Source organism: Antechinus flavipes, chromosome 2, assembly GCF_016432865.1.
Source record: "Antechinus flavipes isolate AdamAnt ecotype Samford, QLD, Australia chromosome 2, AdamAnt_v2, whole genome shotgun sequence".
Lineage (NCBI taxonomy): Eukaryota > Metazoa > Chordata > Mammalia > Dasyuromorphia > Dasyuridae > Antechinus > Antechinus flavipes.
Window position 1 is genome coordinate 683,870,658 of NC_067399.1, and position 16,492 is coordinate 683,887,149.

The 16,492-nt window shown below is 43.5% G+C and overlaps 1 long non-coding RNA gene across 1 annotated transcript; it reads left to right on the forward strand.

Annotated features, from left to right (window-relative positions):
* The first annotated feature begins 305 nt into the window (after positions 1-305).
* LOC127547220 (uncharacterized) lies at positions 306-11,566 on the forward strand. Its single transcript, XR_007950098.1, has 4 exons — positions 306-377; positions 6,668-6,922; positions 9,801-9,915; positions 10,604-11,566. It is a non-coding gene; the product is annotated as an uncharacterized LOC127547220 (long non-coding RNA).
* The last annotated feature ends 4,926 nt before the right edge of the window (positions 11,567-16,492 follow it).

The window sequence follows — 16,492 nt, forward strand, 5'->3', positions numbered from 1 at the left end:
AGCAGAGGATGAAGGACATTTTCCAGGAGAATGATTTGTAATGGCTAGAGCTTTTCCTTTCTCTGGCTCGCTGCTCAGCTGATTAAGAAAATCATTAAGAGTGATGAGGGTGGCCCTCAGTGATTATCACTTGCAGAAGCCACTGGAATAATAGTAAAATTATTCCATTCTCTGTTTAACTGCTTCATGTCATGGGTGACAGTTTTTTTGTTTGTTTGTTTTTGTTTTTGTTTTTGTTTTTTTTTGCCAAGTGTTTTTCCATTTTAAAGTTTGCTTACTATGTTTGACCTTAATTTCCATTTTTCCCAGTGCCAAATCATCCTGAGGGCCCTGGTGCAAACCTGATTTTGTCAAGATGAATGGTTACCTGAAACAGCGTAAGTCTGTTTGACTTTATTTCATTTGAAAATGTTTGAATAAGAACTCATGATGATGATGGCGACAATGATAAACATTTAGGTAGTGCCAGGCCCTATAATTTGATTACCCCAGGACACATAATGTCCAATGCCCCACCCAGATGCTAATATCATTCATGAATGATGAGGGTTCTTGGTTCTTCAGCTATTTATCCTTCCTTGGCTTAGAAATTTGGACCACGTTAATCTTTTAGCAAGAATCTGGTCAGAGAGCTTTTTGGGTCTGTTTGAGAATAATTTCCCTAGTATAAGTGTTAGTTGTTTTTTTGTTTTTTGTTTTTTGTTTTTTTTTAATTTGAAAAAATTCTCCTGTCACTCTATTAGGACCAAGAAGTTATTTTTCTCCTGCTTTGGTAGTTCCTTTTCATTTAGTACTATTTCCTTTTCTGAGTTTAGATTCTGTAAGATCTCTATTTGGTCTTTCATTATTCTAGGTATTTAACATTTTGTAAGGTATTCCTCGATTTGTTTTCTCAGTTTTGTTCTATTATTGTACATAGAAGGTTCTGAAAATTCTTTTTGTTATGGTTTTGTTGAGATTTCAACTTGATCATTTGCCATTTTGCTGATTTGATTTTCTGTTCTCTTCTTAATCAGATTGGCTAAAGATTTCTCAGTACTTTCAAAGAAACAACTTTAGCTTTATTAATCATTTCCATAAGGTTTTAAAAAATACAATTTTTAGTTCATTTCCCTACAAATATTTAAAGTCATCTTTTGTGCTTATATTATTTGTTTACCTGTTGACTTTCTAATTTTTAAAATCCACTTGTGTCCTTTTTTTAAATATTTTGTTAATATATATTTGTAAGGATACCTTTTCCTTGGTGCCTGCTTTAGTTTCTTCCCGGAAATATTGATATGTTGTTTCCTTATCATTTGATTTCACTTGTTCTTTGATGCACTCTTTTATGATTTCATTGTTAAGTCTCCATTTGGATCTGGGTTTTGTTTGTGCTTCTTAAACTGATTGCTATTTTTGTAAGAAGTGTGTTTAAAATTTCTTTTTTCCATTTGTTTGCAATATTTCTGTGCTCTAATTCATGGTTGATTTTTGCAAAAGTTCCATATGGTCGTGAGAAATATGTAAATTTTTAGTAACCCCATTTTGAAGATGTCATAAGTCTTTTTGTTGAGGTTGGGAAGATGGATCGGGTGTTGTGAGGTATCTCAAAGGAATTTGCAGACTTGAACCCATCTCCTAGTGAAGGGGCAAAGCTTTACTGCAATAATGACGCCATTACAAAAGCGGGCTGAATTGTAAGGGAATCCAGCAGAGAAACAGAAACGGGGAGACACGTTTATCCAGCTTTCAATCATAGCTCTGCTAATTCTGTGGCTCAGATTGAAAGGAGTATACTCCATAATTTGGTTCTTTGACCACATTATTACTGACAATATTGCTAGTCAGCAACAAATTGAGGAGTGGTCTTACTCACTATTGTCTCAGGAGTTTGATCTGTGGAAGTTTCCTGAGGTCAGAAGCTAACTGTGGTCAGAATCTGACAGATTGGGGTGGGAGTTATCTGAGGCAGAAAATCTAGAATTAACTCATTACCAGAACAAAAGCCCCCCTAAAATCAGGCCACCACAAAATCATATTACATCATTTTGGCTCTAGTTTCTCCCATAATTTTTTCAATTCTCTATTTTCTCCTTTGTTCATCTTTTATACTTGTTCAAAACTGAGTGAGGGATAGTAAAAATTCCCACTACTGTTTTATTATTGTCGATGTCCAACTTATTCTTTCTTCTTTTTTTATTTCGATATTTAATTGTTCCTATCTTTTTTTTTCTTTCAGTTAAGAAGTCAAGTAAAGTCCAAACCTCTCCTTCAACCTGTTTTGTTTGTTACTTTCATAAAAAAATTTTTTTTCCTTCATCTTTTTCTTTTCTTTCTCCTCTCCTGACGATTGAGATTGTGTCGCATATTTAGAAAGAATTAAATGTCTGAGGCCAGATTTAAACTGCACTGTACCTTCTAGCTGTCCCTCTTGAACTTTTGCAAAAAAGATTACTTTCCCTTGTTTTATTTGTGATTTCTTTTCCTTTTCTGCCCATCTTTGATTCATGATTCTTTTTCTTTTTCTTTTTTTTTTTTTTTTTAATTAAAGCTTTTTATTTGCAAAACATATGAAGAGGTAATTTTTCAACACTGACCCTTGCAAAACTTTCTATTCCAACTTTTCCCCTCCTTCCCCCCACCCCCTCCCCTAGATGGCAAGTAGTCAATACATAGTAAATATGTTAAAATATGTGTTAAATCCAACATATGTATACATATTTACACAGTTATCTTGCTGCACAAGAAAAATCGGATCAAGAAGGAAAAAAAACTGAGAAAACATAACGCAAGCAAACAATGGAGGGTGAGAATGACAAGTTGTATTCCACACTCCGCTCCCACAGTCCTCTCTCTGGGCGTAGATCTCTTCATCACTGCACAATTGGAAGTGGTTTGTGATTCATGGTTCTTATACTTAGTTACTACTTTTTAATTTCCTCTATGGAAATTTGAGGGCAACTGAGTCGTAGCTCAGGGGGTAAAGTGCTGGCCTGGTGGTCAAAACTTTGCTGGGCACAATCCTCTCCTTGTGATCTTAGAGCAGGCCTGGGAACCTTTTTTCGGACGTGGGCCCTTTGCCTATTTATAACATCACTTAGGGCGTCATACAGAGTTTTCAACTTAAACTCAAGCAGAAGGAGGCTCGGCTCATTACCTGCAGTTGCCTTGGCAGGGCCAGACCTTCCATGGCTCATGGGCCGATGTGCCCATCTCTGATCTAGAGACAGAATTCAGGCTCCGTGGAGGCAGTGGCTGTCATCTGAGGGGCCAGAACAGAAAATAACTTTGCTGCCCATTCATTCAAGACCCAGGACAGACACTCCTGCCCACTCCTGGGCTCTCCCTCCATCGGGATGGAGGCTGGTGCTGGGCGAAGCAGGATAACCACAGCCTGCCCAAGCCTTCTGTCTCAAACCCTTTCTACTGAAGGGCACGGGGTGGACCTGGCCTGGATTTTACCCTTTGGTTTAAGTGGCCTGGGCTGTGCTGGGCTTCCCCAGCTTTGGGATGAGCCTCAAACCTCCCCCTCCTCTTGTTTTCCTTCCTCTACCAGCCTCTCCTGTACAATGCCACTGATTAAGTCCTGATGGATTCTGTTTGCAACCTTGAGAAATTTTCCATTTTGAGATTAAAGCTGGACAGGGACGTTGACCCAAAGGTGCAAGCCAACATTAGAATTTGGCCAAGGGCCTTCAATTCTAAAGCCAGCCTTCCTTTAGAGGAAAGTCAACTGAAACTCCATTGTGTTCTTATCTCCAAGTATGGATAACCTCCCCCTCCTTACAGGCCCCCTTGCTACATCAGGTCTTCACTTGGACCTCTTGGCTGGCTTGATTAAGCTCCTCAGAATCATGTTTTTTTTTTTTTTTTAATGTTTTTATTGCACCTAATTAATGCATTTATTTTTAATCTCAGAAAAGGTTTCTTTTCTTGTTACATAGGTATTTATTTTGTGATTGATTGAATTACATGAAAAACTTAAAGCCAAAATTATCCAGAGAATGCTTTTCTTTTTCTTTTTCTTTTTCTTTTCTTTCTTTTTTTTTTAAGCTTTTTATTTTTTAAAACATATATGTGGGCAATTCTTCAACATTAGCCCTTGCAAAACCTTGTGTTCCAATTTGCCCCCCCCCCTTTCCCCCAGGCCATCCTCTAGATGGCAAGTAGTCCAATATATGTTAAACATGGTAGAATACATGTTAAATCTAATATATGCATACATATTTATACAATTATTGTGTCGCACAAGAAAAATCAAATCAAACCAGTAAAAAAAAAAAAGAGAGAGAAGCAAAATAAAATGCAAGCAAACAATGAGATTGAAAATGCTATGTTGTGAACTACACTCAATTCCCACAGACCTCTCTCTGAGGTTTCTTCCTCACTGATCAATTGGAACTGGTTTAAATCATCTCATTGTTGAAGAGGGCCTCGTCCATCAGAATTGATCATCGTATAATCTTGCTGTTGCTGTGTACAATGATCTCCTGGTTTTGCTTGTTTCATTCAGCATCACTTCCTGTAAGTCTCTCCAGGCCTCTCTGAAATCATCCTCATTTCTTACAGAACAATAATATTCCATAACGTTCATATACCACAACTTATTCAGCCATTCCCCAACTGATAGGCCCCCACTCATTTTCCAGTTTCTGGCCACTACAAAAAGGCCACCGCAAACATTTTTGCACATACAGGTCCCTTTCCTTCCTTTAGGATGTCTTTGGGATATAAGCCCAGTAGTAGCACTGCTGGATCAAAGATATGCACAGTTTGATATTTTTTTTAATAATTTTTTATTACCAGACTCCATGCCAAGGTAATTTTTTACAGCATTGTCCTTTGCACTCACTTCTGTTCCGATTTTCCCCCTCCCTCCCTCTACCTCCTCCCCCAGATGGCAAGCAGTCCTATACATGTTAAATATGTTGCAGTATATCCTAGATACAATATATGTTTGTAGAACCGAACAGTTCTCTTGTTGCACAGGGAGAATTGGATGCAGAAGGTAGAAATAACCCGGGAAGAAAAACAGCAATGCAAGCAGTTTCTATTCATTTCCCAGTGTTCTTTCTCTGGGTGTAGCTGCTTCTGTCCATCCTTGATCAATTGAAACTGAATTAGCTCTCTTTATCGAAGAGATCCACTTCCCTCAGAATACATCCTCAAACAGTAGTTTGATAATTTTTTGAGCATAATTCCAAATTACTCTCCAGAATGGCTAGATGTATTCACAATTCCACCAACAGCATACCAGTGTCCTAGTTTTCCCACATCCCCTCCAATGTTTGTCATTATCTTTTCCTATTATCTTAGCCAGTCTGACAGGTGCGTAGTATCTGACAGGTGCGGTATCTGAGTTGTCTTAATTTGCATTTCTCTGATCAACAGTGATTTAGGGCACCTTTTCATGTGACTAGGAATAGTTTCAATTTCTTCATCTAAAAATTGTCTGTTCATATCTTTTGATTAATAATGTTTCCCTTCTAATCTTGTCTGCATGAGTTTTGTTTGTGCAAAAACTTTTTAACTTAATATAATCAAAATGATCTATTTTGTGATCAATAATGATCTCTAGTTCTTCTTTGGTCACAGATTCCTTCTTTCACAGAGGTAAACTATCCTATTTTCTTCTAATTTGTTATTTATAGTATCATTCTTTTTTTTATATTTTATTTAATAATAACTTTATACTGACAGAATCCATGCCAGGGTCATTTTTTTACAACATTATCCCTTGCACTCGCTTCTGTTCCAAGTATCATTCTTTACATCTAGATCATGAACCCATTTTGATCTTAGTATACAGTGTTAGTTATGGGTCAATGCCTAGTTTCTGCCATACTAGTTTCCAATTTTCCCAGCAGTTTTTGTCAAATAGTGAGTTCTCACCCCAGAAGTTAGGGTCTTTGGTTTTGTCAACACTAGATTGCTATAGTTATTGACTATTTGTGACCCTAACTTATACCACTGATCAATCACTCTATTTCTTAGCCAATACCAAATGGTTTTGGTGACTGCTGCTTTATAATATAGTTTTGGATCAGGTACAACTAGGCCGCCTTCATTTGCTTGTCTCTTCATTAATTCGCTTCAAATTCTTGACCTTTTCTTCTTCCAGATGAATTTTGCTGTTATTTTTTCTAGGTCAGTAAAATAGTTTCTTGGGAGTTTGATTGGTATGGTACTAAATAAATAAAATGGAGAGTATTGACTTCTTTATTATATTCCCTCTACCCATCCAGGAGCACTTCATATTTTCCAATTGCTTAGATCTGACTTGATTTGTGTGGAAAGGGTTTTGTAGTTTTGCTGATAGATTCCAAAATATTTCATACGATCGACAGGTGCTTTAAGTGGAATTTCTCTTTGTAGCTCTAACTGTTGGATTTTGTTAGTGATGTATAAGAATGCTGATGACTTATGTGGGTTTATTTCGTGTCCTGCAACTTTGCAAAAGTTGTGGATTATTTCTAATAGTTTTTTAGTTGATTCTCTAGGAGGAACTATGTTTTTAAATGAATAAAATAAGACACACAAGTTTACAAAAACCTCAGTTATATTGAAAGACAGTTATCAAAATTTTCTTCTAAAAAATCAAGTTCACGTTGCCCTGGTTATAAATAGCTGCCCCATACCCGATTTACACTGGGGTTTTAGTACCTTTTTTCTTCCTTCCCTTTAGAGAGAGACCTTAGACATGAGTGAGAATCTAAGCAGAGTTTTCCCACCAGAAGAGCCGAGAAAGGGAGTTTGATCCCTCTCTGTAAAGGACAAGGGCTTGGCCACCTTCTCAAGGACCAGGTCTCCTCTCCTGCCTCATTTGACCTCTGACTCAATGGGACTGAATGGCAGCTGGGACTTCTGGACATCCCAGACTTCAAGCCCAGACACACCCGTATGAGGGGATAAGTGCTCGTCCCCCGAGGGTCAGGGAAAGGTAAATATAAAAGAGGCAGCTCCAGATGGAGACTGGGACTTGCCCAATGCTGGTACATGGCACTAGGAGTGCTCTTCAAACGGCTGCTTTTTTTTCCCCCTGAGGCAATTGGGGTTAAGTGACTTGCCCAGGATCACACAGCTGGGAAGTGCTAAGTGTCTGAGCTCAAATTTGAACTCGGCTCCTCCTGACTTCAGGGCTGGTGCTCTACTCACTGCACTACCCCCTGCCACCCCTTGCCACCCCCTGCCCCCTCCCTTTGCCCCCCTGCTCCTCTTCTTGTGAATAGCCTGAAATAGCCTTGACATAACCTGGAGCTGGAAGAGAAGAGGGCGTGGGGATCCTGCCCAGCACCACCAGGGAGCCTGCTATCTTTTCTCTAGGGCCCACCCGCTCAGGGCTGAGTCAGGCCCGCGTGGGGTCCAAAGCAGGAAGGCCAGCTTGGTGTCTTCTCTACGAGAGGGAAGGCAATCTGACTGGTGGAGGGATTCATGGAGGGGATCATGGGAGATCAGTCCGAAAAGAGAGCTGGGAGCAGAGGGGGAGGGGATGCAAATGCCAAATAAAGGGGCTTCCCGAGAGGTGCGGGGGCATCTAGTGCAAGCTTCTGGGACCTGGCAGGGGCTTGCAGTGGTTTGGGGTTAAGGCAGCCCGGGGGCAGTCTGCGGAGAACGTGGCACTGCAGCCTGAGGATTGCAAAGCGGGCTCAAATCTCCCTTGTAGTTCACAGGTGTGAGCGCCAGGGACTCGCGTTTTATAGGCGAGGGAGGAGGCTGCCCTGACCTGTGCTCCCTTCCTGCTCGAGCAGTCGGCCCCAGCTTTGGGCCATTTGTGCTGGGCCTGGGAAGCCCGGACGGGTCCGGGGGCTCTCTTGGTCAAGCCTTGGCCCTGGTGAGGCAGCCACCAGAAGCTGGGACTCGGGGGCTTGTGCCCCCTGCCCTGGTCTCTTCTCCTATCAGCAAAGCAGAGGAAGCCCAGCCTGGCTCCCGACTCCAGAAAGGCAGCGGCGGCTCCCGCCCCATTGCTGGGCACCCCCACCCCCGGGCTCCCAGGCCGACTCCCTCCCGCAGAGAGCACAGGCTCGCGCCGGGGGCCACAAGCTGGCAAGGCCGCAGTGGGCATGAGGGGTGTGGCTCCCGGCGGAGGGAACGCCCCTCCTTCTCCGGGCAGAGAGGCCTGGGAACTTCCTGTGCTGAGCAGAACCAGACAAGGCTGGGAACGCCCCAGCGGCTTCACCTGAAATGCAGGAGAGCGGGAAGGGGGGCGGGGGGTTCCATCGGTGACTCCCGGTCAGTCAGCAGGGTCTCCCAAGCAGACTCCAGTCCCGGAGCCCAAGACTCTCCCCCGTGCACTTCCCGCCCCCGGGACGGCGGCTCCCAGCTGCCCCAGTCGGGAGCCAAAGCCCAGGGTGCCCCGAGTCCTCCCAGCTGTCTCCATTTTCCTCTCACATACGTATCCATATATACACACGCGCGCGCGCACGCAGAATGCATCAAATGCACGTGTCGAGTACTTTTCACACCTCCGGGCCCTCGGTTAATGTCGGCTATATAGGGAGGCGTGTCTCTCTCTCTGCCCTCCCTCCATCCCTCTCCTCACTAGTTACAAATCTGCCAATAGTCTGTCACTGGCCTCGGACGGTTACTCAATGTTCTGTGTCCGTAGACCCCCACAAGAGGGACAGGGGCTCCCCCCTCCCCCGGGGCCACGATTTCGGGTGCCCAGTTATGGATCAGGGTTATTCTGTTGGGGTTCTCGGTAACTGACCCCCGGCTTCGTTCTTCCCCAGGTCACGGTCACCAGATTTCTCTCGGGCGCAGTAACGCCCCTGTAAGTCCTGTGCTCGTCGTCCCCCATTGGATGAGCATCTGCTCCCGCACCCGGGGCCACTATGGAGCTTTGGGGCTGGGGGACCTTTCTCGGCCTTTGGCCTCCTTGGGGCGGACACTTAGGTGAGATCTGGGGCAGAGGAATGCACGTGGCAGGCAGTCTCCAAGTGCTTTCCAGAGGGATCGGCGCCATGCGCAGGGTATGAGCAAAGCCACAGGCAGGTTCTTGGTCCCTGGGCCAGCTCCTCCCTTCTTTCCCCATCCCCCAAACAAGGTGCAGATTCCCTCTCACTTTCCCGTGGCCCCCCTGGCTTCTCTAGGGGTTCCCGAGCTCCTCAGCTTAACAAGATTCTTGTTACTTCTGGCTTGTCCTGAATTATTCCCGGATGCACCAGTTCCTTTTCCTCCATTTAACCTGATGCCGGGGGATCCCCACAAGGAGAGCAGCCTGAAGCCCTATGTTCGGGGTCCCTGCCTGGGGAGCGCCACCGGCCCGGGCCCTCCCACCGCAGCATTGACTCCCATGACTTCCTGACGGTGGGATCTGGGCTCTGAGGGGCAGCCACCAGGGGCGTCTGCGGCCTGCCAGAGCTTGCCCTCGGGACGTTGGGATCCAGGCTGGGAGGCTGCCCACGTGCCCCCTGGGATGCTCAGGCCGGCCTTGGTCAGGAGTACTGGGCAGAGCCTGGTCTGTGCTGTCCCGGAGGACGGCAGCCCCACGCTACAGACACACGCGTGTAAAGGCACATACATGGAGCCCGAGCTGTGAGTGTACTTGGGAGGGCCTGCTTCTGCCCTCTGCCAGCCCGGAAGCTGCCTGACCCAACGCTGCTGGGGACAGAGTGGCCAGAGGCAGAGGCTAGATTGGGGGGGGAGTCTCTGCACAGGAAGGACCCTCTGGTCGCCCTGTGGCCCTCGCCAGACTCCTCACCCCCTCCCCCAGGATCCCCCCCCAGTACCCAGGCCATGGAACAGAAGTCACTCCCTGCCAGGCCAGCAAGGGGGGGGGGGGGAAATCTCTTATCTTCAAAAATGTGATCATTCTCCAGGAACAGGTTCCTTGGGAGCTTCTGGAGGCCGCCTTCATTTCCGTTCCAAGTAAAACCCAGCTCCCACACAGCCAGGAGTTAGTCCATCCTTCATTGTCTCTTCCAGAATAGCCCGGTTAGTTTCCTTGGTTCCCAGAGCTCTCGTTGCTAGTCCTTTGCTTCTGCCTCTGCCGGCCTCAGCCTCCAGCCCCCTCTGGGGGGATGTGCGTGTTCAGGGATCTGTGTGGCCCTTCTGGACCTGCTGGACCCGACCTGTCTCTGTGAATGTCCTGGCAAATCCCTGGAGTTCCCGAGGCCGCCCAGCTTCCTACATGCGGAATCTCCACGAGACAAAGCTTTCCCCAAGGATGTTGGGGCAGCGCCAGTAGTGTCCCCTGTGCCCTGAAGAGGGGCCCCTTGTCCAGACGAGTTGCCCCACCCTGCCCCCAGTATGGCCATTCCCCAGGGAATCGCCCCTGGGGGAATGCCCCCATCTCTGGCCTGAGCCAGGAAGCCTATCTTCGAGTCTAATCCTAACCCCCCCTCCCCCGCTGGGCTCTGGGTCCCATCCCTGAGTTGCGCCCTGAAAGTCCCAAACTGGATATTCCGTGGTCATTCATCCCGAGTGAATGGATCCACACCACATCGCCTTCCCTGCCCGGCTCTCTAATTTCCCAGTTTCTGGTGGCCTCCCTCCCCACACCCCAGGCAGGTTTGCAGCCTCCAGGACACGCTGGCCACGCAGGAACAAGTCTTGCCAGGTCTGCAGTAGCCCTCCCGGGGTCCAGGTTCTTGCCCTAGAGCACTGGTCTCCTTCCCTCCAGGCAGAATGGATGCTGAGGAATGGATGGAGCTGGGGCCGTGACCAGGCCCCTTTCCTGCAGAGGCTCCTGGTCCCTTCTAGGCGCCAACCACAGCGCCTCTGCCTGGTGTTTAAAGCCCTTCGTAGCCGGACTCCATCAATCTGTCCATCAGGAGGAGCAGAAAGAGGACTGAGCTCCCTGAGGTCCTGCAGGGCCAGCATGGAAGTCCCGGGCCTCCCACACAACCTGTTCACACACTCTACATTCATCCAACCTGGCCCCATCCTGTGCCCCCATGAGTAGTTTATCTCCCACCTCCCTGCTTTTCCCCCAAGGCCAGCCTAGAAATGGAAAGCCAGTTTTGTCATGACAAAATCCTAGAAGGGGAATGGAACCCAATCCCTGATTTTTTTTCTCTCCTCTAGCTACGGCACCACGTTCCTTTGTGTTTTTACAACAGAGTTCAGTTTTTCTCCAAGCTTTTCATCTTAATTCAACCTCTCTTTTGAGAGGTCGCACAAGTGCTTCTGTTTTATTGGGATTTAAAAAATTATTTATTTATTGTTAACATTAATTTTTATTTGATTTATTTATTTCATATTTTCCCCTCAGTTAAATTAAAACCAATTTTTTTTTTTTTTTTGCGATTCTTTTTAAACATTTTGAATTCAGGTTCTCTCCATTATCCCCAACCACAATTAAGAAACCACATGTGAAGTTATGCAAAACACTTCCATAAAAGTCAGGTTGGGAAAGAAAAACTAGATTTCCCATCCTAAAGAAAGTAAAAACCCTCAAGAAAAATAGTTAAAAAAAAAAAAAGAGATAATGCTTCAATCTGTATTCAGTTCCTTCTCTGAATAGGGAAAGGATTTTTCCTAAGTCCTTCAGAGTAATCATGGATCATTGTAATGCTTCGAAAAGCAGTCAGTTAGAACCAGTCATCCCAGAACATTGCGATTACTTTGTATACAGTACATTTCACTTTGTCTGAGTTCTTGGATGACTTTCCAGGTTTTTTTTTTTCCCTTTCCTGAGAGCATCCTGCTTATTTCCCATAGAACAATAATTGTCTATCACAAACACATATCACACTTTATTGAGCCTTTCTCCAACTGATGGTCATTCCCTCAATTTCCATTTTTTTTCCCTCTGAGAAGAAAGCTACTATGAATATTCTTTGTGTATATAGGTCATTTTCCTTTCTTTTCCTTCTCTTTTCTTTTCTTTTCTTTCTTTTTTCTTTTCTTTTCTTTTCTTTCTTTTTTCTTTTTTGAAACTCTTGGTATTCATGCCGAGCAGTGGTGGTGTTAGTCAAAAAGATATTCATGAATTTTTAGCCTTTTGGACAAAGAGTATATTTGTTGATCATTTATCAATTGGGGTATGACATATATATATATGTGTATATATATATGACATATATATGTGTATATATACATATATATGTATGTATGTATATAAATTTGACTCAATTTCCTCTTTGTTTGAAAAATGAGGCCTTATCAAAGAAACTTGCTACAAAATTCTTATTTACAATTACTGTTGCTAACTGTATTTCCCCCCATTTATCCTCTCTCCTTTCATTCACCCTATGCCTCCTCAAAAGTGTTTTGGTACTGACCACTCCCTCCCCCAATATGCCCTCTCTTCTATCACCTCCCCCTTCCCATACTTCTTTCCCCTCCTGCTTTCCTATAGAGTAAGCTAGATTTCTATACCCCTACTGAGTCTGTATGTTATTCCCTCTGAGCCAATTCTTCTCCCTCTCTTCCCATCCACTGTAAAAGCTTTTCTTGCCTTTTTTTAATGGTTGATAATTTGCATCATTCTACTTCTCCCTTTCTCCCAGTATATTCTATACCCCTTCATTTCATTTTTTTTTTTAGATATTATCCCTTCATATTCAACTCACACCTGTGCCCTGTGTCTATATGTACTCCTAACTCAAAATGAGAAAGTTTTAATAAGTTACAAGTATCATCCTCCCATGTGGGAATGTAAACAGACAAACTTTATTAATTCCCTTATGATATCACTTTCCTGATCACCTCCTTCTGCTTCTCCAGAGCCCTGAATTTGAAAATCTATTTTTTCATTCAGCTCTAGTCCTTTCATCATGAATGCTTGAAAATCCTCTGTTTCATTGAATTCCCACTTTTTCCTCTGAAGGATTATAATCGGTTCTGCTGGGTAGGTGATTCTTGGTTGTAATCCTAGCTCCATTGTTCTCCTAACACTCATTTTTACAATTTTGGGTTCCAAATGCTCTTCTTCTCTAGCTCCATTCTCGCCCATTGAGAAAGCAAGCAATATAATATCCATTATGCACATAAAGTCATATAAAACACTTCTACATTAGTCATTTTGCCAAAAAAAAAAAAAAAAAAGGAAAAAAAAAGAAAGGTTTTTTATGCCGAGTGTTTCAATCTGCACTAAAGTTCATCAGTTTTTTCCTTCGGAGATGGTTATTTTTCATCGTGAAGTCTTTGGAATTATCTTGGATTATGATATTGCTGAAAATAGTGAAATCATTTAGTGTCGATCATGGTACAATATATTGCAATTCCTGTGTACAAGATTCTCCAGATTTTCACTTCACTTTGCATCAGTTCATATAAGTCTTGTCAGCTTTTTCTGAGACCATATCCCTCATAATATCATATCACATTTAGAGGAATTTTTTTTAAAATTCCAACAAGAGTTATCCAATACCTTGCAATTGGGTTACTCATAGCTGGATACTAGAAATACAAAGAATAAAATAGAAAATGGCTCCTGCTCTCAAGGGGTTAATATTTTGTATTTTTGTAAATACAAAAAGTAGTATCCCTCTGCATAAATACAGAAAACTACACAATAATTTGAGGGAATGAGAGACGAGATGAAGAAAGAATACAAGGAAGTTGTTAGCCATTGTTCTTTCTTTCTTTATTTTTGGCAGCAATAGTTTCTTTTTATTTTTATAATACATGAAAAGCTAGTTTTCAACATTCACTCTTTTTTTTTTTTTTTGTTTTTTTTTTGTTTGTTTTTTTTTTTATTTTTTATTTAATAATTACATTATATTGACACTCGTTTCTGTTCCGATTTTTTTCCCCCTCCTCCCTCCACCCCCTCCCCTAGATGGCAAGCAGTCCTTTATATGTTGGATATGTTGCAGTATATCCTAGATACAATATATGTTTGCAGAACCGAACAGTTCTCTTGTTGCGTAGGGAGAATTGGATTCAGAAGGTATAAATAATCCGGGAAGAAAAACAAAAATGCAGATAGTTTACATTCGTTTCCCAGTGTTCTTTCTTTGGTGTAGCTGCTTTTGTCCGTCATTTATCAATTGAAACTCAGGTCTCTTTGTCAAAGAAATCCACTTCCATCAAAATATGTCCTCATACAATATCGTTGTCGAAGTGTATAATGATCTCCTGGTTCTGCTCATTTCACTTAGCATCAGTTCATGTAAGTCTCGCCAGTCCTCTCTGTATTCATCCTGCTGTTCATTTCTTACAGAACAATAATATTCCATAACATTCATATACCACAATTTACCCAGCCATTCTCCAATTGATGGGCAGCCATTCATTTTCCAGTTTCTAGCCACTACAAATAGGGCTGCTACAAACATTTTGGCACATACAGGTCCCTTTCCCTTCTCTAGTATTTCTTTGGGATATAAGCCCAATAGAAACACTGCTGGATCAAAGGGTATGCACAATTTGATAATTTTTTGGGCATAATTCCAGATTGCTCTCCAGAAGGGTTGGATTCATTCATAACTCCACCAACAATGCATCAGTGACCCAGTTTTCCCGCATCCCCTCCAACATTCATCATTATTTTTTCCTGTCATCTTAGCCAATCTGACAGGTGTGTAGTGGTATCTCAGAGTTGTCTTAATTTGCATTTCTCTGATCAATAATGATTTGGAACACTCTTTCATATGAGTGGTAATAGTTTCAATTTCATCCTCTGAAAATTGTCTGTTCATATCCTTTGGCCATTTATCAATTGGAGAATGGCTTGATTTCTTATAAATTTGAGTCAGTTCTCTATATATTTTGGAAATGAGGCCTTTATCAGAACCTTTAACTGTGAAAATGTTTTCCCAGTTTGTTGCTTCCCTTCTAATCTTGTTTGCATTAGTTTTATTTGTACAAAGGCTTTTTAATTTGATGTAATCGAAATTTTCTATTCTGTGATCAGTAATGGTCTCTAGTTCATCTTTGGTCACAAATTTCTTTCTCCTCCACAAGTCTGAGAGATAAACTATTCTATGTTCCTCTAATTTATTTATAGTCTCGTTCTTTATGCCTAGGTCATAGACCCATTTTGATCTTATCTTGGTATATGGTGTTAAGTGTGGGTCCATGCCTAATTTCTGCCATACTAATTTCCAATTGTCCCAGCAGTTTTTATCAAATAATGAATTCTTTTCCCAGAAGTTAGGGGCTTTGGGTTTGTCAAACACTAGATTGCTATAGTTGACTCTTCTGTCTTGTGAGCCTAGCCTTTTCCACTGATCCACTAATCTATTTCTTAGCCAATACCAAATGGTTTTGGTGACTGCTGCTTTATAATATAATTTTAGATCAGGTACAGCTAGGCCACCTTCATTTGATTTTTTTTCATTAATTCCCTTGAGATTCTCGACTTTTTATTGTTCCATATGAATTTTGTTGTTATTTTTTCTAGATCAATAAAATATTTTCTTGGAAGTCTGATTGGTATAGCACTAAATAAATAGATTAGTTTAGGGAGTATTGTCATCTTTATTATATTCGCTCGGCTGATCCAAGAGCACTTAATATTTTTCCAATTATTTAAGTCTGACTTTATTTGTGTGGAGACTTTTTTATAATTTTGCTCATATAATTCCTGACTTTCCTTTGGTAGATAGATTCCCAAATATTTTATGGTATCAACAGTTATTCTGAATGGAATTTCTCTTTGTATCTCTTGCTGTTGGTTTTGTTGGTGATGTATAAAAATGCTGAGGATTTATGGGATTTATTTTGTAGCCAGCTACTTTGCTAAAATTATGAATTATTTCCAATAGCTTTTTGGTAGAATCTCTGGGGTTCTCTAGGTATACCATCATATCATCTGCAAAGAGTGATAGTTTGGTTTCCTCATTGCCTACTCTAATTCCTTTTATATCTTTCTCGACTCTTATTGCCGAGGCTAGTTCAACATTCACTCTTACAGAACCTTGGGTCCCCAAATTTTCTCCCTCCCTCCCCTCAGTTCCCACAGTCCTCTCTGGGTGGAGCTGGCTTGAATCGCCTCATTGACACCGACTTTTCAAGTTGACAGAGCACTTTACAAAAATTCTCTCCTCTTATCCTCACAGTAGCAGATTATGGACCCATTTTAGGAGGAACAGACTGAGGCAGCCTGAGTTTGTGACCCACCCCGTGGGTGAGGGCAGATTTGAATTCGGCTCTTTCTGACTTCAGGCCCAGCGCTGTGCGCACTGTGGCGCCCCCTAGCGGCCTTCGTCCTTACCGGCGGCACCTCGCTATTCTCCCTCTGGCTAATCGGGTTGGTCCCGTGGGTCGGCCCGGTTCTTCCCGTCGGGCCCCCGTTCCCCCCTCCCCCCCTCCCCCCCATCAGCCGTTGGACAGCTCCCGGGCCCCCTTGGCGCTGGTTCCGGAGGAGGAGGCGCCTTGAGGCCGGAGCCGGCCCGCTTCTCTCGGTGTCTCCGGCTCCCACAGTGCCCGGCCGCCGGCGCAGCCTTAGGAAGGGCGGACTGACCTCGGTGCGAGCGCGGAAACGCCGCGGGTGGCGCGGCTGCCTCAGCGGGACCACCCTGCGCAAGGGGCGGCCGTTGCCTTCCCAGGGCGGCGCTCGGTGTGGGCCGGGCTCGCCCTGGGCTGCTTGGGGCCGCTTGCCCAAAGCCGGAGTGTGGCC